At 34.6% G+C, this 25,807-nt stretch overlaps 1 protein-coding gene and 1 long non-coding RNA gene across 2 annotated transcripts in view; one reads left to right on the forward strand and one right to left on the reverse strand.

Annotated features, from left to right (window-relative positions):
* The window catches only part of LOC101898380 (probable protein phosphatase 2C T23F11.1), a 35,668-nt gene extending 10,529 nt beyond the window's left edge, over positions 1 to 25,139 (reverse strand). The window contains exon 1 of the mRNA XM_005187196.4: positions 24,514 to 25,139. The gene's annotated coding sequence lies outside the window, so the exon portion shown is untranslated. The remainder of the gene's footprint in view (positions 1 to 24,513) is intronic.
* Positions 10,250 to 11,268, forward strand: LOC131803346 (uncharacterized). The gene is made up of 2 exons (XR_009342532.1): positions 10,250 to 10,855; positions 10,919 to 11,268. It is a non-coding gene; the product is annotated as an uncharacterized LOC131803346 (long non-coding RNA).
* Positions 25,140 to 25,807: the final 668 nt, after the last annotated feature.

The following is a 25,807-nucleotide window of genomic DNA, read 5'->3' on the forward strand; positions in this document are numbered from 1 at the left end:
GATTTGGAGTATCCCGCTGTATTGTCTGTAGTGAGACGCTCCAGAACCTTTTTGTCGTTATCCTTATGCAAAAAGTAAATAACAAGTAAAAAGGCTGCAAGGCCGAACTTATAAATCCCTCCACCACTTGGAACAAATTTGGCAATTTTCAAGAAAATAAAATCCACTAAAAATTCTGTTAAAATCTTAAAAACACCGAATGTAGCCATTAAATTAGGGGCTATACGACGACATGAACCTGCATAGGCAGCTTCTGCCATAAGCCATTACAAAATTCAAATGCGAAACTTTAAAAAAAAATCGGTGAATAATGTGGCTAAAATCATCAAAATACCGAATATAGGGAGATACCGTTATATGGGAGCTATACGAAGACGTGCACCTGCACAGACAATTTTCTTTTATAGGCTGTAGTATCCATTACGAACTTCAAATGCCAAATTTGAAACAAAATAACACCATTGTTACATGACTTCTAGCTTAGATGCTTTAGTAATTTTGAATAAAATTAATAAGCAAACAAGTAAAAAAGCTGTAAGTTTGGCCTGACCGATCTTTGAATACCCTCCACCAATTGGTACAAATTTGGCAATTTTCAAAAAAATAAAATCCGTTAAAAATTCTGTTAAAATCTTAAAATCCGAATGTAGCGGTATATTAGGGTCTGTACGACGACGTGGACCTGCATAGGCAACTTTTGTCAAAAGCTATTACAAAATTCAAATGCGAAACTTGAAAAAAAATCTGCTAAAACCATCAAAATTCCGAATATATGGAAGAACCAGGGGAGTTGTAAAACGTGGACCTGCACAGACAATTTCTTGTCATAGGCTGTAGTATCCATTACGAACTTCAAATACCAAATTTGAAACAATTCCGGTAAATAATGTCGCTAAAATCATCAGAATACCGAATATCGGGAGGTACCGTTATATGGGGGCTATACGAAGAAGTGGACATACATGGCCCATTTTCTGTTTTATGCTGTAGTGTCTATTACGAACTTAAAATACCAAATTTGAAACAACTCCGGTAAATAATGTCGCTAAAATCATCAAAATACTGAATGTCGGAGGGTACCGTTATATGGGGGCTATACGAAGAAGTGGACCTACATGGCCCATTTTCAAGTACCAAATTTTGAAACAATTCCGGTAAATAATGTCGCTAAATTCAGAATACCGAATATCGGGGGTACCGTTATATGGGGGCTATACGAAGACGTGGACCTACATGGCCCATTTTCAATACCAAAAGACTTGCAGACATAATACACATTTGAGTAAATTTTTATCAACTTACTTCATTTCGTTCGGAAGCTAGAGTGATTTCCACAGACGGACAGACGGATAGACGGACTGACGGATAGTCGGACATTGATAAATCGACATAGAATTTTATGCTGATCAAGAATATATATACTTTGTGGGGTCTAAGATGTATATTTCGAGGCGTTACAAACGGAATGACAAACTTAATATACCCTCCATACTATGGTGGAGGGTATAATAATTGTCGAAAATATCGATGAAATTAAAATTCAAAATTTCGATGTAAATGATGTAAAAAAGAGTTAAGTTCGGCATGGTCTCCAGGAGTTAAATAAAGCCCTTAAAAATAAAATTATCGGGATTCAATATTCGAACGGGATCCATTTGAATCTGTAAATGCCAGTGAAATCGGTTGAAGAATATCATAGAGTGCATTCACTATTTTATGGTGGATTAAGATAATGAGCCACATCGGAATATTTGATTCTTTGTAACAAGAAAATATACCTGTTTTATGATATACACAATATGTCGTTATATTTCGTCAGTGATTTTTGAAAGAAGACAGTAATAATTCCAAATTTGTAATGTCCAAAGCTCCTTATCTTTAAAGGACTTTTAAGGAAAGAATTAAAAGTGGCGGATATTTTTATACTATCAATAAATGGAAAGAAATCCATGACGAAAACGTCATTCAAAACTAAATAGATTTTTTCCTTGCACAATTCCTTACTATATTCAAATACAGGTACGTTCAAATACAGGTAGATTGCATCAAGTTAATTTTTTTGCAAAACATATAAACGCCTTTAAAAAAAATCATATTGACTTGACACAAAAGGTTCACACTATTCTTTCAAGTACATATGACCGTGACCTGAAAGTTAACCTAAAACAGAATATAATCAATTCTGATGAAATGATGGAATACTTGGGCGTAATAGATATCTTTTAGATATCTTTCTTTCTCCTCATTTGTTTATCACTGTGAGTGTGTCATACCGGAACGTATATTTCTACAGTATGTCATCTATCGTGTATGTATGTACTTGTATTCATCAAAACGCCATTGTATCCCAAACGTCCCCCAGGTCTTATCGGGCTATATGCAAATACACTCCTATTTCAAGATGACACTACTTTGTTTGCCTTTATTTTACAATAATCACAATTACTTGCCGGCTGTAAACGTTAATGAAGGAGAAGAAGAAGGAGGACAATAATGGAAAATTACTCATTCATTACAATTCTCAACTCACTATTCACTACTACTCGACTATGCGACTGACAGACTGAACACTCGCCGTCTAATTGAATATAAATCAGTGAGTTTGTTTTTTTTTTTAATATTTTTTCAATGGATATGAATTGAATGTTTGACTTGGTATTCCTGAGCACTGTTGTTATTGTTGTTGTTGTGATCTATAGTGCGGCTCTTGCTATGACGCATTGCAGTTTTGTTTACAATATCGCAATTTTATTTCATTGAAAATATGCAGCATTCATGTGTTCTTAAGGCATAGGGGTTAAAGTATCAGCCAGTTTTTTGTTGTATATATATACGCATGTATAGCTATTAAGTAATTGAATCGATTTTATACAAGGGATGTACCATTGATAGTCATTGATATAACAATTATAGAATATAATGCGAAGCATGTGATGGTTGTTTTGCAGTGGTATATGTATACCCTACACCACTATGCGTATTTAGTAGAGCTCCCGTAACAATTAAAAGTTCATACACGCTATGATTATAATTTAAAGTTCAAAGGACTGCCGAAGCATTTGTAAATTTTAAATTCGGACTTGTATTACCCATTTGGTGCACAATTAACTTGAAATCGGATAAAGATATATGTGACAAAGATATTTCTGAGCTGTATTTGAATATGGGAGCTATGTCTAAATCTGAACCGATCTTGATAAAATTTGGAAGAGATATTTCTTGGCTGTATCTGAAATAAAATGTGATCGGGTTGTCGATGCGTTAAAAAGAATAAATTACGTCAAAACCTGTAAAGGGTATTTTAAAAGTACTATCTAGGTCTTCAATAAAAGAAACATGTTCACATGTTCGGCTATTATGTTTAGATTGAAAAAGTGGGAACTAAGTGTCTTAGTTTTATGTTTAGGCATGACAGGCACTCTAGTAGAGTCATCTATGACATCACTTCCAAAGAAAAACTTTCAAATCGATTTTCTATTGAGGATTTTAATTTTCATGATAGTCTTCTACGAGTGTTCTACGGAAGTTCTCAGTTTATCATTTATTTATTTATTTATTTATTCAAACTCATTTGTGTAATACAGGGCCTCTAAGACCATAAAATCATATTACATAGCTAGCAAAACCTGAGTATTTAATACTTATAATTAAATACAAAAAAAATTAAAACTATAAAATAATTTCTCTTCATTGGCTCCCCAGCCATAATAATATAATAAGACAAGAAAAATATAGCGTCCAAGCAAACAATAACTCAAATAGTTGTAATACAATGCAATCATTATGAAGATCATTTCACCAAAAGTCAGAAAATCAGAAGCATGGCTATACACAATACAATGAGATAAAAAACTGCAACAAAGTCAAATGCCATCATTTTTAATTTATCTTTTTTTAATTTTATTGAATGAAAGCAAAAAATGTCGGAAATAGCATCATATTTTAGAATAAATTTAGATTTGTTCGAATTGGTAAGCTTTGGCACGAATGCCACGGTCAATTAATACGAGCGGAGAGCGACCATCGGCTGTTATGGCGGCCCAAACCATCACCATGACCGGCGCTTGAGTTCTGGTGGTTAACCGAAGGTGCACATTTTCAGCTGATCTCTTTGGCAAGTAAACACGATCATTTTGTTTGTTTACAAACTGCTGGACAACGAATGTTTTCTCATCGGAGTAACCCAAATTCGACAGTTCACCACTTTTGGCCAAGCGAAGCCACTCTTTAGCTCTTTTGAGTCATTTTCTTTCTGTTGCGGTGTAAGTTCTTGCACTTTTTGGAATATCAATGGCTTTACCCCGAGCTCATTTTTTAATATTTGCCGAATGGAATATTGCGATATGTTCAGCTCACGAGCCATTTTTCGGCCACTGCGACGCGGGTTTCGATCAAGTCGCTTCTTTATTTTTCGAACTATTTCTGCTGATGTTGCTGTTTTCTTCCATCCACTTCCTTGACGTCGGGCTTCGCTACCAGTATCACGGTAACGAGCGATGTCACGAGACACAAAAGATTGCTCTAACGATAGCCACTTGTGGTTTTCCAGCCAAATATAAAGAATTCACACTGTCACGCTTAAATTCCATCACGAATAACTTTTTTCCTGGAAAATTCTCACCAAAATGCTTTGGTACGCTTGTAAACAATATAATGAGCTGTCACTGGAATAACTTTAATAGATGTCGGACGAGTGGCTTAGAAATGACAACAGTCCAGAAGCTTTCTTTTTGTTTCCATAATGATTTTCTATTTATTTTCTAAAGGTGTTAAGTAAAAGACTAGTCTGTATGTTATTTAACCTTCAAAGGCGGGGGTCCCTTAAAGGGCACTTTCTTAGATATCTTATGTAAAACAATAAATAATAATAAAAAAAAATCATTAATTTTTATTTAATTTATTTTTTATTGCGTATTGAAAAATTGCCGCTTAATTTACATTCGTGGGAGGTTTAATATGGTACAATTCTTTTTGTTAGTGAGTCAGTTCTTAAAAATCTTTATTTAACATATTCACTATGTTTCCTTCATCTTTATGAAATGTGTATTCTCAATGGCTATACGGAAATATTAATTTCAAAATATGTAAATACTAAAAAATCGTTCAAATTTGTTGGTTTAACTTTTAGGCACGATAAAATAAGACAACATTAAATTATAATGTATCAGTTTGGTCAAGACAGTTTTGAAACAAAGCTTTTTGGCCAAATAGTTATTGCGAACTTATTTTTAAATTGTCCAAAATTTTTGGTCTGGTGTGGTTTGAATAGAATTCCTCCGAAAATTCACGGCTTTTGTCCAGTAAGAAATTGTAATTAATATTCCAAATTTGCCATACTTTTAACTTTTTTTTCGAAGATATAGACATTTTTGAATAAACGCAAAAAAAACTTCCTTCAAATATAAAATACTATGACAATATTTTCATCCACAATCTTGTAAGACAATTTGTTTTTGTTTTTTTTTTTTCATTGTTTACATTTTTATAAAAACAAAATAAATAACAATTTATTTCAATTACACAAAATAATGGCACGTGGTTGGTGCCGGTTACAAGCAATCATCTGTTTGTATTGTGATGTAAAGAATTGTGATTTTTTTAAAGGAAGAGGGATAGGGGTAATATATCTAATTTATAAAGCTATGCTATTTTAATCCTGATAGAAAATGGTCATACTTATTGTCTATTCGTTCGAACAGTTTGTGTTAAGCCTTTTTATAACCTCAGCCATGTGTCTAGAGAGGGTATATATCATTTGATACGGCCAAAACGTGACTCATCGAAATAAAGGTTTTAGACCCCAGGCCTCTTTAGACAAAATCCGTTTCAGGACATTTGGAGTCGATCTAGCGATGTCCCCCCATCCGTCTGGCTGGTGCGCACGATAACAGTCGAAGGGAATATCCTTTTCGATCCATACTTGATACATCGTAATATTTTTATCAAACTTAGATCGAGTTCGGAGATGGGCAATATCGGTCCACTCCATCTGGTACTTCCCCCAAGAAAATAATTTACTCCAACTTTGCAAATCCTAATATTTGCATCAGTTCTAGGTCAGGTGCGAAAGTAGGCAATTTCGGTCCACTCACAAAATTTTGAATAATTATAATCTTATAAAATGTGATGTAAGTGTCCAATTGTCTTCAAATTACATGCATCACTATATTTTTATTAACCCAAGGTCTGGGTTGAAGATGGAATATATCGGTCCACTCCTTCTGGTACCTTCCCCACAAAGGAAGAAAGTTTTGAATAACAAACACGATCATAAAATCCAAAATATGCATCGGGTTCTCTTAAAATTACACACAACAAAGGGTCAAACATTTTGAGTATCCATGAAGCTCATAAAACGGGAAAATAACATCCGATTCCATTCAGACTTAGTACATCGCAATATTTCCATCAACACAAGATCTGTCTAATTAGTTTTAATTTTGAATCACACTTTCAAGTTCAGACCAGAATTAAGTCTGTCATGTTTGGACCAAATCAAGGCTATACCTATATTATTGTAAAATAATAACATAGATGTTTCATGTGTGTGTTCAAATGTATGTATGTGTCACATGGCTTAGTTCAATGTGAGCCGAATAATTTGATAAAGTTAAAATTGTGACAAATCACAACATTTATGACTAATTAAATGTATAGTTGTGTTCATTTCTTTAATTGTGCAGAATACCACAAAATTATTTTTAACACTGCGAATATACGATATTTTTTGAAAAATAGGGCTAAGCATGGTACAGTGAAGACTTTGAAAAAATTGCAAATATAGAGGTCTAGCTGTTTGGCTTGTAATGTTAGAATTACTATCAAAACAATCAAAAACCAAACAACTTGTTGCATTGATTTTGAATAAATAATTGAAAACTGCGAAAACGGAATGAAAGGTCAAGATTTCTTTTCAAAATCATGTTCTATATACATTTAAAGGTTTATTTCGCTACAAAAACTGTAGATTTTTTCTTGTCTAAGGTATTATGTACTTATGCTTTCAGAGTGCGTCTGGAATATGTCGCAAATTTATTATTTTGTCACTTAATAATTCAGAATAACTTCTAAAATATTACTTCTTCTACAGACGTGAAGAATAGCAAAAATTGTAATCAAAAATACTCCAAACAATACATATTGTAGCCTAAGAGTCTCCGTGTTCTATGTAAATAATAGTTACAATCATGGTACAATAAAAAGGTAAGGTAAAGCTACCAGCTGATTACAATTTGCTTCTAAGTGTGCCCTGCCTATTTTGTGAATGTATTTATTGTTTAGAAAAATAAAAAAAAAAATAAAATCAAGGATTGGAAAAAACTTAAATGTTAATAATTCAATTAGTCCTGATTTATATTAGGCAAATGTAATTGCCGCATGTGTCTTTTGGTGTGCGAAAGAGGTAAAGTAAATGGACAACTGTCACTTCTCAACAACCTAACGTACCCAAGGGTTCATGTTTTTGAAAAACAAAACGCTCAAAGATATGGAAATAAGCATCCAACTCTCTTCAAATTTCACACATCCAAATATTTTTGCTAACACAATATCTGCTTTGAAGATGATATATATCGGCCAACCCCTTCTGGTACCTCACCCACAAAGGGTCACAATTTCCAATACTTTTATCATGTGCGTGAAAATAAATTTAAATTTAAATTCTACTACTTTGATTTTTCGCTTACCAACACTGGTTTTCTCTCAGAGATAAATTTAAATTTAACTACATTTTCGTGAGAGTAAATTTAAATTTAACTCAAAAGTGCTTGTTGTGAAAGAAAATAAAAGTTAAAATTATGAAAATAATATAACAATAAAATGTTATATGAATTGTATTAAAAATTAATAATTATAAGAACTTTGGCCAGAACAAGAAAAGTGGCCAGACTTATATTTCCTATGGTCACTGTAGGATAAATGGGTTTGGACCCAATGTGGGAAAATGGTTAGGGATGCACCTTTATGGTGTTCATTTTCGGAAAGAGCATCGAAAATGCTCCTAGATCACTTATTCTCATAATCCAAACCCATCTGGAAATCCCACTGTGGCCAGACTTATATTTCATATGGTCACTGTAGGAGAAATTGGTTTATACCCACTGTGGAAAAATGGTTAGGGATGCACCCTTATGGTGTCCATTTTCGGAAAGAGCATCGAAAATGCTCCTAGACCACTTATTCTCATAATCCAAACCCATCTGGAATTCCCACAGTGGCCAGATTTATATTTCATATGGTCACTGTAGGAGAAATGGGTTTGGACCCACTGTGGAAAAATGGTTAGGGATGCGCCTTTATGGTGTCCATTTTCGGAAAGAGCATCGAAAATGCTCCTAGACCAATGATTCTCATAATCCAAACCCATCTGGAATTCCCACAGTGGCCAGATTTATATTTTATATGGTCACTGTAGGAGAAATGGGTTTGGACCCACTGTGGGAAAATGGTTAGGGATGCACCTTTATGGTGTTCATTTTCGGAAAGAGCTTCGAAAATGTTCCTAGATCACTTATTCTCATAATCCAAACCCATCTGGAATTCCCACTGTGGCCAGACTTATATTTCATATGGTCACTGTAGGAGAAATTGGTTTGGACCCACTGTGGAAAAATGGTTAGGGATGCACCCTTATGGTGTCCATTTTCGGAAAGAGCATCGAAAATGCTCCTAGACCACTTATTTTCATAATCCAAACCCATCTGGAATTCCCACAGTGGCCAGATTTATATTTCATATGGTCACTGTAGGAGAAATGGGTTTGGACCCACTGTGGGAAAATGGTTAGGGATGCACCCTTATGGTGTCCATTTTCGGAAAGAGCATCGAAAATGCTCCTAGACCACATATTCTCATAATCCAAACCCATCTGGAATTCCCACAGTGGCCAGATTTATATTTCATATGGTCACTGTAGGAGAAATGGGTTTGGACCCACTGTGGGAAAATGGTTAGGGATGCACCCTTATGGTGTCCATTTTCGGAAAGAGCATCGAAAATGCTCCTAGACCACATATTCTCATAATCCAAACCCATCTGGAATTCCCACAGTGGCCAGATTTATATTTCATATGGTCACTGTAGGAGAAATGGGTTTGGACCCACTGTGGGAAAATGGTTAGGGATGCGCCTTTATGGTGTCCATTTTCGGAAAGAGCATCGAAAATGCTCCTAGACCACTTATTCTCATAATCCAAACCCATCTGGAATTCCCACAGTGGCCAGATTTATATTTCATATGGTCACTGTAGGAGAAATGGGTTTGGACCCACTGTGGGAAAATGGTTGGGGATGCGCCTTTATGGTGTCCATTTTCGGAAAGAGCATCGAAAATGCTCCTAGAACCAAACCTATCCGAAAATCTCACAGAAGGCCGACTTAAATTTAATGTAGCCACCATTGTATTGTTCTTATTATTTTAAGTAAGCTCCAATTTTTTTTATTGATGTTCAACAAAAAATCTGCAATAGAATCCTGTGTTCATTTTAATTTTTTTTTTTTGGCGTTTTTGGTGACAGATTGTTTGATTTTATAGTGTTTCTATTTTTCTGTTATCATCTTCTTTAACTATTTTCTCTGCAAGACCATAAAATAATTTTTTTTTTTAAAGTTTGCTCTTCTGCTATTTTTGCAACTAAATAGTAAGGGAACGAAGCTCTTATGTAATGGCTAAGGCATTACTGTTACATTTTTTAATTAACAGCTTTACCAAAAATTCGACTTGGTGCACACAACTGTCGTCTGTAATACCCTAATTATCTAGGTACATCTGCCATCTAATAACGTTGTAAAAAATCAGAAATATATTTTTAAAAATAAACCACATTAAATTTGTATTATTCATTTCCATTTCCAACACACATAAAAGGAAAGTGTTATATTGTTAATGTTGAAATCTTCTGCTTTGAAATTTTATACGCTATATGTATTTCGGTTAAGTTTATATAATTACATATGTTAAAATGGTGCGGTGAATAAGGGCAACAATTTACAATTTGTTAAAATGTTACTAATATTCTTCGTTATTACTATGGCAGATGCATCAACGCTTGGGAGCATTGATATGTCAAAAAAAATTAAATGTTTTTTCAAATATAAGAAAATTTTTATATGTTTTCTTGTATGACGTCATTCGGAGGTTCTTATAATTCGCATTTTTAAACAATTTTTACAAATTTAAATACATTTTCATTCAACATTTTCAATTCCAAAATTGGGTTGACAGTTCATTGTCCCAGGGGCTGTGTCGATGCGTCTACCTATATTATTCTACCATGGTTGTTACCATACGTTACCACACGCAGCATTAGTAACTAAAAATTGCAACCCTGCTACATTTTTACAAGCCAACAAATTGACAACATTGTGGCGGCAAAAAATCAATAATTGTGATTGAATTGTGCTCAGTTGGCGGGGAAATAAACAACAAACGAACATCGGTTTTCAGACTAAAATTTTATAATATTTTGCTTTTCTTGCTGTCAATTCATGAAAATCGAAGAAATTAAAAGTAGCGTTCGCACCCAACGCATATCATATCATAACAATATTAAAGGTTTGGGCATAAATGGCGAAGGTGCGGCATTGCCCATGACCGCTGGTTTGGTTGGACAAAATGTTGTCCGAGAAGCTGCTGTTATAGTTGCGAATTTGTAAAAAAAACAAGAAAATGCTGGTCTTGTCTCACAGCTGAGGTACCATCCGGTACGGGCAAAGCTGCAATTGCTCCAGCTATTGCACAGGAATTAGGCAATAAGGTTAAGGTAACATTCTGCACATGATGAGTTCGGAGATGTTCCGCAGTGACACCTTTGCAACGGAATTGGATTTGGAGACCGAGGGTTGGTTGTGTTATACGGTAAGGAAAATAATATACTTTTTCAATTTTCCTTTGTTAACATTTCGATTTCTTTGTTCACAGTGACACCACAGACATTGCCTCACCTCATGGCATTCCCTTGGATTTACCTGATCTATGGTTCATCATAGGCATCTTGCCATAGCATTCCAGTGAAATATGGAACAACTCATAATTTTAAATGGAGAACCTGCAATTTGAAGAGTCTGCCTTTAAACGTCTCAATGACGTTGACTGTCCAGTTGCATATTGATGATATTCATGCCTTATTCTTGGGTGCAAGACGTTCATCGAATGACTCTCAACCGACTGAGCTGAAATTATACATTTCGGTATCTCAATGTATATAAAATTTAAAATAAAGTGCCAGAAGAAACTCGAAAATTGAAGTGTAATTTACTTCCCAGCAAAAATGTTTCGAATCCGAATTGACTTCAACTTGGCAATTGGGCTTTTAAAAGAATAGAAGGTCCACTAAGAATTTTTGCCACACTTCTCAGTCGAAATGGCTGTAATTTAATATTTTGAGATCGTAATTGTGGACTTTTTGAAGAAAATTTATTGTCGATACTTCCCACGTTTATTTTTTCGACATAGAGATATTTATTTTAAATGGGCTTTGGCAGCCAAAAATGAGGGCAGTTGGTCTTATTGAGTCACCTTGAAAATACGTCTTGATCGAGCCTTTAGTCATAAGGAAAAATGCACTATTAATGGCAGGCAAACTATTGTTTTTTTATTGCTAAAATATGTGGGTAAGTAAGGAATGTGACAGGTATGAAATATAGCAAATAATGTCAGTGTGAGTCAATTCCATAGATTTCATCATACATTTATTATTCTTCTCGGATAGACGTTTAGATGAACGTCTTGCACCCAAGAATAAGGCATGAATATCATCAATATGCAACTGGACAGTCAACGTCATTGAGACGTTTAAAGGCAGACTCTTCAAATTGCAGGTTCTCCATTTAACATTATGAGTTGTTCCATATTTCACTGGAATGCTATGGCAAGATGCCTATGATGAGCCATAGATCAGGTAAATCCAAGGGAATGCCATGAGGTGAGGCAGTGTCTGTGGTGTCACTGTGAACAAAGAAATCGAAATGTTAACAAAGGAAAATCGAAAAAGTATATTATTTTTCTTACCATATAACACAACCAACCCTCGGTCTCCAAATCCAATTCCGTTGCAAAGGTGTCACTGCGGAATATCTCCGAACTCATCATGTGCAGAATGTTACCTTAACCTTATTGCCTAATTCCTGTGCAATAGCTGGAGCAATTGCAGCTTTGCCCGTACCGGATGGTACCTCAGCTGTGAGACAAGACCAGCATTTTCTTGTTTTTTTTACAAATTCGCAACTATAACAGCAGCTTCTCGGACAACATTTTGTCCAACCAAACCAGCGGTCATGGGCAATGCCGCACCTTCGCCATTTATGCCCAAACCTTTAATATTGTTATGATATGATATGCGTTGGGTGCGAACGCTACTTTTAATTTCTTCGATTTTCATGAATTGACAGCAAGAAAAGCAAAATATTATAAAATTTTAGTCTGAAAACCGATGTTCGTTTGTTGTTTATTTCCCCGCCAACTGAGCACAATTCAATCACAATTATTGATTTTTTGCCGCCACAATGTTGTCAATTTGTTGGCTTGTAAAAATGTAGCAGGGTTGCAATTTTTAGTTACTAATGCTGCGTGTGGTAACGTATGGTAACAACCATGGTAGAATAATATAGGTAGACGCATCGACACAGCCCCTGGGACAATGAACTGTCAACCCAATTTTGGAATTGAAAATGTTGAATGAAAATGTATTTAAATTTGTAAAAATTGTTTAAAAATGCGAATTATAAGAACCTCCGAATGACGTCATACAAGAAAACATATAAAAATTTTCTTATATTTGAAAAAACATTTAATTTTTTTTGACATATCAATGCTCCCAAGCGTTGATGCATCTGCCATAGTAATAACGAAGAATATTAGTAACATTTTAACAAATTGTAAATTGTTGCCCTTATTCACCGCACCATTTTAACATATGTAATTATATAAACTTAACCGAAATACATATAGCGTATAAAATTTCAAAGCAGAAGATTTCAACATTAACAATATAACACTTTCCTTTTATGTGTGTTGGAAATGGAAATGAATAATACAAATTTAATGTGGTTTATTTTTAAAAATATATTTCTGATTTTTTACAACGTTATTAGATGGCAGATGTACCTAGATAATTAGGGTATTACAGACGACAGTTGTGTGCACCAAGTCGAATTTTTGGTAAAGCTGTTAATTAAAAAATGTAACAGTAATGCCTTAGCCATTACATAAGAGCTTCGTTCCCTTACTATTTAGTTGCAAAAATAGCAGAAGAGCAAACTTTAAAAAAAAAAATTATTTTATGGTCTTGCAGAGAAAATAGTTAAAGAAGATGATAACAGAAAAATAGAAACACTATAAAATCAAACAATCTGTCACCAAAAACGCCAAAAAAAAAAATTAAAATGAACACAGGATTCTATTGCAGATTTTTTGTTGAACATCAATAAAAAAAATTGGAGCTTACTTAAAATAATAAGAACAATACAATGGTGGCTACATTAAATTTAAGTCGGCCTTCTGTGAGATTTTCGGATAGGTTTGGTTCTAGGAGCATTTTCGATGCTCTTTCCGAAAATGGACACCATAAAGGCGCATCCCCAACCATTTTCCCACAGTGGGTCCAAACCCATTTCTCCTACAGTGACCATATGAAATATAAATCTGGCCACTGTGGGAATTCCAGATGGGTTGTGATTATGAGAATAAGTGGTCTAGGAGCATTTTCGATGCTCTTTCCGAAAATGGACACCATAAAGGCGCATCCCTAACCATTTTCCCACAGTGGGTCCAAACCCATTTCTCCTACAGTGACCATATGAAATATAAATCTGGCCACTGTGGGAATTCCAGATGGGTTTGGATTATGAGAATCATTGGTCTAGGAGCATTTTCGATGCTCTTTCCGAAAATGGACACCATAAAGGCGCATCCCTAACCATTTTCCCACAGTGGGTCCAAACCCATTTCTCCTACAGTGACCATATGAAATATAAATCTGGCCACTGTGGGAATTCCAGATGGGTTTGGATTATGAGAATAAGTGGTCTAGGAGCATTTTCGGTGCTCTTTCCGAAAATGGACACCATAAGGGCGCATCCCTAACCATTTTCCCACAGTGGGTCCAAACCAATTTCTCCTACAGTGACCATATGAAATATAAGTCTGGCCACAGTGGGAATTCCAGATGGGTTTGGATTATGAGAATAAGTGGTCTAGGAGCATTTTCGATGCTCTTTCCGAAAATGAACTCCATAAAGGTGCATCCCTAACCATTTTCCCACAGTGGGTCCAAACCCATTTCTCCTACAGTGACCATATGAAATATAAATCTGGCCACTGTGGGAATTCCAGATGGGTTTGGATTATGAGAATAAGTGGTCTAGGAGCATTTTCGATGCTCTTTCCGAAAATGGACACCATAAAGGCGCATCCCTAACCATTTTCCCACAGTGGGTCCAAACCCATTTCTCCTACAGTGACCATATGAAATATAAATCTGGCCACTGTGGGAATTCCAGATGGGTTTGGATTATGAGAATAAGTGGTCTAGGAGCATTTTCGATGCTCTTTCCGAAAATGGACACCATAAAGGCGCATCCCTAACCATTTTCCCACGGTGGGTCCAAACCCATTTCTCCTACAGTGACCATATGAAATATAAATCTGGCCACTGTGGGAATTCCAGATGGGTTTGGATTATGAGAATAAGTGGTCTAGGAGCATTTTCGATGCTCTTTCCGAAAATGGACACCATAAAGGCGCATCCCTAACCATTTTCCCACAGTGGGTCCAAACCCATTTCTCCTACAGTGACCATATGAAATATAAATCTGGCCACTGTGGGAATTCCAGATGGGTTTGGATTATGAGAATAAGTGGTCTAGGAGCATTTTCGATGCTCTTTCCGAAAATGGACACCATAAAGGCGCATCCCTAACCATTTTCCCACAGTGGGTCCAAACCCATTTCTCCTACAGTGACCATATGAAATATAAATCTGGCCACTGTGGGAATTCCAGATGGGTTTGGATTATGAGAATATGTGGTCTAGGAGCATTTTCGATGCTCTTTCCGAAAATGGACACCATAAAGGCGCATCCCTAACCATTTTCCCACAGTGGGTCCAAACCCATTTCTCCTACAGTGACCATATGAAATATAAATCTGGCCACTGTGGGAATTCCAGATGGGTTTGGATTATGAGAATAAGTGGGCTAGGAGCATTTTCGATGCTCTTTCCGAAAATGGACACCATAAAGGCGCATCCCTAACCATTTTCCCACAGTGGGTCCAAACCCATTTCTCCTACAGTGACCATATGAAATATAAATCTGGCCACTGTGGGAATTCCAGATGGGTTTGGATTATGAGAATAAGTGGTCTAGGAGCATTTTCGATGCTCTTTCCGAAAATGGACACCATAAAGGCGCATCCCTAACCATTTTCCCACAGTGGGTCCAAACCCATTTCTCCTACAGTGACCATATGAAATATAAATCTGGCCACTGTGGGAATTCCAGATGGGTTTGGATTATGAGAATAAGTGGTCTAGGAGCATTTTCGATGCTCTTTCCGAAAATGGACACCATAAAGGCGCATCCCTAACCATTTTCCCACAGTGGGTCCAAACCCATTTCTCCTACAGTGACCATATGAAATATAAATCTGGCCACTGTGGGAATTCCAGATGGGTTTGGATTATGAGAATAAGTGGTCTAGGAGCATTTTCGGTGCTCTTTCCGAAAATGGACACCATAAGGGCGCATCCCTAACCATTTTCCCACAGTGGGTCCAAACCAATTTCTCCTACAGTGACCATATGAAATATAAGTCTGGCCACAGTGGGAATTCCAGATGGGTTTGGATTATGAGAATAAGTGGTCTAGGAGCATTTTCGATGCTCTTTCCGAAAATTAACTCCATAAAGGTGCATCCCTAACCATTTTCCCACAGTGGGTCCAAACCCATTTATCCTACAGTGACCATAGGAAATATAAGTCTGGCCAAAGTTTTTATAATTATTAATTTTTAATACAATTCATATAACATTTTATTGTTATATTATTTTCATAATTTTAACTTTTATTTTCTTTCACAACAAGCACTTTTGAGTTAAATTTAAATTTACTCTCACGAAAATGTAGTTAAATTTAAATTTATCTCTGAGAGAAAACCAGTGTTGGTAAGCGAAAAATCAAAGTAGTAGAATTTAAATTTAAATTTATTTTCACGCACATACTTTTATCTTGTCAACTTGCTATATGTAAATATTTCTCTTAACCAGAAATCAGACATGAAAAATGGATCTCGAGCTGAACATATCGCAATATTCCATTCGGCAAATTTTGAAAAATGAGCTCGGAATAAAGCCATTGAAATTCCATAAAGTGCAAGAACTTACACCGCAACAGAAAGAAAATAGACTTAAAAGAGCTAAAGAGTTGCTTCGCTTGCTTCGAAAGTGTTGAACTGCCGAATTTGGTTTTCTCCGATGAGAAAACATTCGTTGTCCAGCAGTTTGTAAACAAACAAAATGATCGTGTTTACTTGCCAAAGAGGTCAGCTGAAAATGTGCACCTTCGGTTGGCCACCAAAACTCAAGCGCTGCAGATCTTGGACATTCCAACAGTACTCAGCACTATGGCACTCAGCACGCGCCACCCAAGAATGCTTCCAAAATGAGGTTGCTCGCTTCATTTCTAGCGCAAAATGGCCACAAAAATCTCCGAATACCAATCCATTGGACTATTGTGTCTGGAGAATTTTGGACAGCAAGGTTGGCACTAAGAAATACCAAAGTGTCCATCACATCAAGCAAGCGCTTCGCCGGGAGTGGGCCAAAAAACCGCAGAGCAACACTCGGGCAGTGTGTGACGGTTTCATTGGCCGTCTGTCTAAAGGCCATAATTCGTGCCAAAGGTGACGAATTCGAACAAATCTAACCTTATTGTAAAATTTGATGCTATTTCCGACATTTTTTGCTTTCATTCAATAAAATTAAAAAAATGTAAAAATTAAGGCGTTTGACTTTGTTGCAGTTTTTTTTTATCTCACCCTGTACACCTGTCGGCAAAATCGACTAATATTATTATACTTGTTAATTTTTCCATTAGTGTTTCAGATTGTTACATATTCCACACAATTTCAAATGAAACATGAAATTACACTTCATTGCATATTCTTCCTTCCTTAAAGGAAAAATCGGTTAACGTAATAAAAATGTTTGATTATTTCAAGTTTCATTAGTTACATTCATTTCTACTGACATCCTTCATTTCATTGTATAAAAATAAATGGTTTTGAATATAATAAGAATGATAATAATTAGTGACTAATAATTAGTCAAGTTCAAGAGAATATTTAACGAAATACCAAAAAGGCAAAACATAGAACGCAAAAACGTTATTAAAAACAGCTTTTGATAAGAACACAAATCGTGTACGCAAGTCGGTAGGTACATATGCATAATCCGTAGAACAGAGTCAATGGCGATGAAGATGACGATAACTGTGGCGACCGCGAAAATGTGATACTGGGTCTACTACAACAATACTACATCTACATGCATATAACTAAAACGAAACCCGTATGATAAAAGTCCAAGACCAGAGAGAGAGAAATGAATGTATATTTAAAAAAATGTTTGCTTAATCATTCCAAGATAACATTAAATTTAAATGAACGAGCGAGCGAATGGTGGCAAAACTTAAAAAAGAAAGAAGAATAAACAAAATTAAGAACCCGAAAACAATTACAATAATATGACAAGAACTTTATAAGCAATGCTACATGAAATGACAATACCGCGAATGGATATGTATTCACGTCAAATGACAAAAGAAAAGAAGAGATGCATGCGATATATGGGCTTTGTGTGGAAGCGACTCTTGGTAAAAGATATCAGATTCAGTCTGGACATTCCGTTTTAAAATACATTTATCAAATTAGAATTGACATCGCTATAGATTTAAATGTATATGTAGTTTACACATGATCCATCAATTTGGGTTTAAGCCGAACCAAAGCCTGTAACCATCAGTTTTGGCATGTTACATATATAACCAGTACCTACCTAAGCTTTATATATAAGGACTAGATTTCTCCATCTATCCTTTAATTTTATATCGTGTACCATATTCTGTCTCGACAAATGTTAAACGATGTCTTCCAACAAGCAAAATTTGGTTGAACCATATGCTGAGGAAATGCACTTTACGTTTGTGATGACCTGGTTATGAAACAACTATGTACAGAAATAACAAGTTAAAAAGTGTTCCCTCAGCCAATGATCAGTTATATAAATATAATTCGACTTCTGTTATAATTATTGAAACGATTGACCCTCTATGGAGTCGGACCTACATAAATATGATATAAATATAGCGACGTACCAGGTTTGGACTTCCTTCACTTCACTTTATATGAGATATATGATAATTTCTAGAAAATGTTAAAATGTGCGTGAGGTAACAGATATGTCGACTGAAGTATTCCATTTTCATACTTACAAGAAAATCGAACATTTATATCAAATTTTATGCGAAACCATAAATTCCGATAAAAATTGCATATTCATATCAGATTTCTGGTTGAGAGGAATATTTAGATATAGCATGTTGTTAAGAATCGCCGACATGTTTTGCAAGTTAGTTAGTTAAGGACCAGAAGGGATTCAAAGATATATAATATCTTCACAACAGATCATGTGTTAGCAAAAATGTTTGTATGTGTGAAATTTTGAAGAGAGTTGGATGCTTATTTTGATTTCTTAGAGCATTTTGTTTTTCACAATCTGGAATCCTATTTGGAGAAGGTACCAGAAGAAATAGTCCGATCTCTACCATCTTTATAGCAGATCTTGTGTTGATGGAAATATTGAGATGTACCTAGTCTGAATGGAATCGGGTGTTAATTTTCTGTTTTATGAGGGCCATTGATATTCGAAATGTTGACACTTGTGGGGGAGGTACCAGAAGGAATGGTCCGATTTTTATTATCTTTATAATAGATCTTGTGTTGATGGAAATATTGAGATTGTTACATGAATAGAATTGGATGTTAATTTCGGGAGGTACCAGAAGTAGTGGACCCATATATTTCATCTTCGCACCAGACCTTGAATCAATAAAAATATTGTGATGTGTGTAATTTGAAGACAATCGGACTCCTAATCACATTTTATAAGAGTTATCACCTGAACTAACACTGATGCAAATATTAGGATTCGCAAAGTTGGAGCAAAATCGAATTATCCTTTCTCTTTCTGTGCAGTAAATTATTTCCTTTGAAAATGTTGACATTTTGTGGGGGAGGTACCAGAAGGAGTAGACCGATATTGCCCATCTCCGAACTCGATCTCGATTTAAGAGCCATTCTCCTGCGTTTTTAATGTAATAATCAATTTTCCAAAAAAGTACATTTTTGAAATTAAAATAATTTATTAAAAATTACTTATTTTGTTTACATTTTTGGACATATAACTCTGACACTTGTATTACGCACAAAAACGAATTTGTATGTGGTTGTTCTTATGCAAGCCACATACGATACAACAATTGGTACAACTTGGAGAGGAGTCAAGTTGTGTGCTTCGGACGGAAACGATACAACATTGTGTACAACTTCATTTTTCGAACAGTTTATTTGAGTTCAGATGACACCGGAAAAAACCCGTACTCTGTAATTGCCTTTATAGCTTTTATTTATTATTGATTTTTATAATTATCAGGCATGTCACAGAATGTAAAATCGTTCAAGAGTGAAAACGAAAACGGTTTTAGCTTCTCTAAAAAACGGAAAACGCAAAAATTTTGCGTTTTGATATCACTTTCAAAAAGCAGGGTGAAATTGAAATGTTTAGTGATTTTAACGTAAAAAATAAACAGAAGACACATACATTTAACAGAAAATATTGTATTAACCAAATTCTCTTAGAATGAACATGTTTTTGGAATTTATTTTACAAAAAATCTATTATTTTTCTAATCCATGATGAAAACGCAAAAAAATATGCAGAAATGAACGGCAGACTTGTATTGTTGAATTATTGCCATATGTGTTGAAGAAGAAGGTGTAGAAATGTACAACTGACAGATCAAAAAGCAAATTGCAAGCAATTAATTGCTTGGTTTGAGACAGCTTCAATTGCATTAATAACTCTCCACATAATTGTAGAAACTGTACTTCTCCCAAGGCTTAGCTCCACATCTCTACCTATAACTCCTTGAAATGCACCCGTAGCCAAAAACCTAAGCGTTGTTGCAAGCTGGATAATAGCCGGTATATTGGAACGATTGAGGTGGGGAGAAATTTTTTCCAAAACTAAAACAAAAGCTTCTTTATTTAGCCGATAATAAGTTATAAATCTGTAGAAATAAATTTTTATTAAAATAAATTTGAAAATAACTCATTGCTGGTGGATCCTTACTCTGCATTTGAGTGAGATAAAGGATCTGATGCGTTCCTCAATGTCCGGCGACGAATTTTTTCAGTAGACCGCTGATTTATTTCTTCATCCATTACAGCAAGTATTGAAGCCCCTGGCATTTTTATTTTTGGTGTTTATATTATAAAAAACAATTTAAACTCCTTTTTTAATTGTCAATAATTTGTTTACGACTTTTTTTTCATGGAGTTACCATATTTTTATTTCAAAAATGTGAAATGATTTTTTTTCCGGATTAGTCAAAACGTACGAGTGCTGAAGAAGCAAAAGCAAATCGTAACGATTTGGAAAAGGTGAAATAAATCGATTTCGTAAAACTTCTGTGACATGCCTGAATATTTTATAATAATCACATATTTAATATTATTTCGTATGGTTTACATGTGCACAACAATGGTGTTGTCTCTTCAAAAATAAACACAAAATTAAATTGTATGCGAGATGCCCACAAACGTTACAATCGGTCGGAACAACATGCGAAATATCAAAAAATTTTGATTTTTTTGTGCAACCGAGACACAACTTCATAAAAGCGGCCCACAAAGGATACAATCTTCAAGTTCCACAACCAGTTGTATCGTGTGAGGCTTACATTAAGTTTGATGTACAACAACGCCTGCTTGTACCTAATACAAATTCAAAGTAGATATCCTATGGCAAAATTAATTTGAATTTTTTATGTAAAATATTAATTCCACTATTTCTCGATCTTTAGAAATCTAAAAGCATATACCATGTTATCAATTTGAATATACCATGTTATACCGTTAGCTGTTGTTTTAGGGACATGTGTTTTAATCTCATTTAAAAAAATGATATCCTCATTGTTGATATTCAATAATTAATTCACATTATTACGCTTTAAAGAATAAAACTTCTACTATATTTTAGCTATAACATTACTAACAGGCGTACATCTCGTTTGCTCAGAATATACTACAGTACAACAGAGAACAACACATAATGTGTATTCGCGTTACATTTTATAATGAAAATGTTTGAGTTGTAGTTTTTTTGCACACAATATTAAAAGTCAATCATGTCTTCCGTACATCAAAATTGTTCGTAATATTTGTGCGACTGATTGATATATATCCACAGCAAGTTCATTGACCACAAAGATTAATAATAAACGTGACTAAATACTAAATTAAAGAACAATAATTTTGTAATATATTCCAAAAAGTTTTATTTAGCTCTTTCTATAAAGCTAACCCTCCTGACTAACTCATATACAAATGTGAAAATGCCGAGTACGTGTTATGTTCTGTTTTTAACAATGATGTAATTTGTTAGAATCATTTATTTACTGTCATAACAAATCAACTCACACAAACCTAGGCCAACAAAATGTTTGATGTTTAGAAACAAGTTTTTTATGGCCGTATCGATGACGATTCGAAGTGAATTAAATAATAGTGCAATAATTAATAATAATGCCTTAGCAGAGTGGCGAAAATACATCTGAGAACCATTATTTATTATTTAATTGATGATCGACATTGCAAAAAGAAATTTCTGATGATCAAAAAGCCTCTTAATGACAAATTTGGCAAGATGCTGCCGCCAAAGCTTTCAAAAGATGGTATATTGTGCGAGTTGTGATACGATAACATTAGACATGGAAGGGAACTTTTACTTTTAACAGTGATACTTAAAAATATTTTCTTTTAGATATTAAGTTTAACTTTTATTTGGATTGTATTCCTTTATGGTATTTTATTCCTACAAATAATAGATATTAAAACAACATTAAATAACTCAAATATACAAATTTCCAAAGAAACGTAACCCCCAAAGAACAACTTTAAAATTGTTAGTTAAATTCTGAGAATGAACCCTGCGGATATAATTGTATATATTGAATATTTTTCAACAAGTCGGTTATGCCAACAGATGTATACCCCCAGCCTTGGATTAAGGTTATTCAAACTGTTAACCTATCCGAAGCAGTTGGCCAATATTGACCAATTCGTACTGACCTAAGACTGATAAATGTTACAAAGTGTCAGATTTGGAGCATATGGATTACTTCCTATACTTTATATGAGATATGTGCAAATTTTAAGAAAATTTGAAGGAAATCGAACACTTATATCCAAATTTATCCGAAATCAAAAATTACGATGAATTACATATGCATATCAGATTTCTGGATAAGAAAAATATTTAGTTATAGGAAGTGGTAAAGAATCGATGATTTGTTTCACAATATATGACAGATAAAAGTATTGAAAACTGTGACCCTTTAAGGGTGGGGGTTGGAAGATGTATATCATCTTCACAACAGGTTTTGTGTTAGCAAAAGGGTTTGTGTGTGTGAAATTTGAAGAGAGTTGGATGCTTATTTCGCTTTGGGCGGTTTGAACGGATATCGCTAGATCTACTCCAAATGTCCTGTAAACGTATTTGGTCCAAAGAGACCTAGGGTCTAAAATCGTTATTTCTATAAGACACGTATTGGCCGTATCAAATGATATATACTCAGCCATATGGCTGAGGGTATAATAATTTCACAATTCCAAATACTCAGTTTTTATACCCTTTACCGTACACAGTATGGAGGCTATATTAAGTTTGTCATTCCGTTTGTAACTCATCGAAATAATAATTTTAGACCCACAAAGTATATATTCTGGATCAGCGTAAAATTCTAAGACGTTTTAGCCCTGTCCGTCCGACCATCTGCCGTCTATTGTAACCACGCTACAGTCAAATCAAATTAAGATAGGAAGATAGATATTCGGTATTTGAATGATTTTACCCAAATTTTTCAATGGAATGGAAGGAGTTCTTTGTGAGTACTTTACCCCTCAAAAGAGAATTGTCTATATAGGTCCACAATATCGTATATCCCCCATAAAACAGATCCCCCCGATATTCGGATTTGGACGATTTTAGCCACATTTCACAACGGAATTGTCTGAAAATGCACAAAAGAAGTTCCTTGTGAGTACTTTATGCCTGTGAAGATAATTGTCTATATATGTCCACGATATCGTAACGGTCTCCCCGATATTCGGTATTTTTATGATTTCAGACAAATTTCTTAATGGAGTTGTCATAAAATCCATACAAGTGCTTCCTTCTGAGTACTTGACCCCCCATATTCCGGCATTATACACCGGAATGATTTGAAATTTCATATATAAGTTTCGGAACAGTTACTACAGCCTATGACACAAATTACTTATGCAGGATCACGTCTTCGTATAGCCCTCGTATAACGGTTTTCATTTGAGCGGTATTTTCCGACGAATTTTTTTCGAAATCTTTGAAGATTCTTCCAAATTGCTTAGCTGCTTTTTTACTTTGGCACATATATTGTCGATACCATAATTAGCCTAATTCTACATTTTGAGGTTTTATAAAAAAATGCGGGTCCAAACAGTCGATTGTTTTGCTATAAAAACTTCATGGGAGCCCGGCACAACCATAATCCCCCTGTCCCATCTAATTCGTACGTCCCTGGGCCTTACATAGTGTTAGGTAAGGACCTTATATGAAAACTATAAAGCCGGCATAAAAATAATGGGAATGTCTTTCTTTTTTACGTATCCCGAATTGTAATTGCTTATTTAATTTAATTTGGAGCGAAATTTTTAAATTTTTAGAAATATAATTGAAGAACATACAGCATAAAATAAAACACGGTTTTTTACACAATAAAATAAGCATGTGATCAGAAGCACCGAGTCGCGAATGAAAGATAGTACGGCGATTTCATGACTCAAATCAACATAACTTTTCGATGAACGTCATGAAAATACACACAAATACACAATTTCATTCGTGTGAGTTTGGCATATGTGTAAACACGGCCAATAAATAGCTCGATTTGAACATAAATACTAATCAGAACTAACAGAATAATAATAGACATGAATAAGAAAACACATACTTAAAAACCAATAAGATAATAGCAATGACGTGCTGAATAAACGAAGAGCATTTGATGATGACTAGGACTTTATAATTTGTATAAATAAAAACAAAACTTAATCAACCGTCAAATTGAGAGTAAAAGACATAACTATACACAGCATAACACCTTACAATACACATCACAAAATAATATAAACAAACTCACCTCCACAAGCTCTATTTCGTTAGGTTAATAATGATGATTGTTCGCAGCTAGTTCTAGGTTATTGAACGGTGTCCACAAAGAGAAATTAGTAATACAACGAACAACAAACGTCTGCTACAGTTTTATCTTTCCAAAAAAAATATGTTTAACTATGCAGAGTTAGTATATGCGTGGGGATGTTGTTTTCTTTTTCTTCCTCTGCTATGTTGCCCGTCACACAACAACAACAATAGAATTAACACAAGATTCTTGTGACTTTGATACTTTTACGTTGTTTAATCTTGTTTCGTGTTTTTTGCTATATCACCTTTTCAATTTTAGATAAACACACACTTGGAACTTAATATTCAATTTAAATGACAATACCGTAGAACAGAACAAATGATAAAAGAAAAACAAGTTTTAACGAAATTGCAAATACTTCTTTTATTTCTTCTGTGATTTGCACTACGCCGAAACAAATCTATTTTCACTTCCTTAATATTAAAGTTGTTTATACATTAAAAAAGCAATCACAAAATTCCAGAATTCTACTATTTTATTATATCTCCATTTACTTGCAAAACACACCGTCTCAATGTTTTTTCTTTGCTTTCGCCGAGAATATTTTATTTCGTATGTTCTTCTCTAGGGACATGTAAGTCGACCCACGACTATCGGTTGATTATCTTGGAAAGAAATCGGACAATCGATTATTTACAAATGCGACCATACATCGATTTAACAAATTTTATAGCATGTTCCCATTGGTTTGTTCCAGAACCTGCAAAAATCTAAAAGTTTTGCAGTTTTCTTCGATATCATAAATACAAGAATTTAATTTTTTTACTACCATAAACGATTTCCCTTTATGATATGGAAGAAAATTTCAATATAACCATAAAGGAAAAATCTTGTAGCTTCTGAAACAGAGCATCTATTACTACTGATTTCATGGTAGAAGAATATTGGTGGACGCATCGACACAGCTGCTGGAACAATGAACTGTCAAACCAATTTTGGAATTGAAAATGTTGAATGAAAAATTATTTAAATTTGTAAAAATTATTGGAAAACACCAATTATAATAACCTCCGAATGACGTCGTATAGAAAAACATATACAAATCTACTTATATTTGAAAAACATTTAAATTTTTTTGACATATCAATGCTTCCAAGCGTTGTTGCATCTACCTGTATTCTTCTGCCATGACTGATCTGTTCCAGAACCTGCAAGAATCCATGGCAAAATTACTGTTCTACCTTCAAAGCTACCCCCTAAATACAATTTGTTTCTTTTGGTGGTTTCTGTC

Source organism: Musca domestica, unplaced genomic scaffold (genome assembly GCF_030504385.1).
Source record: "Musca domestica strain aabys unplaced genomic scaffold, Musca_domestica.polishedcontigs.V.1.1 29, whole genome shotgun sequence".
NCBI lineage: Eukaryota > Metazoa > Arthropoda > Insecta > Diptera > Muscidae > Musca > Musca domestica.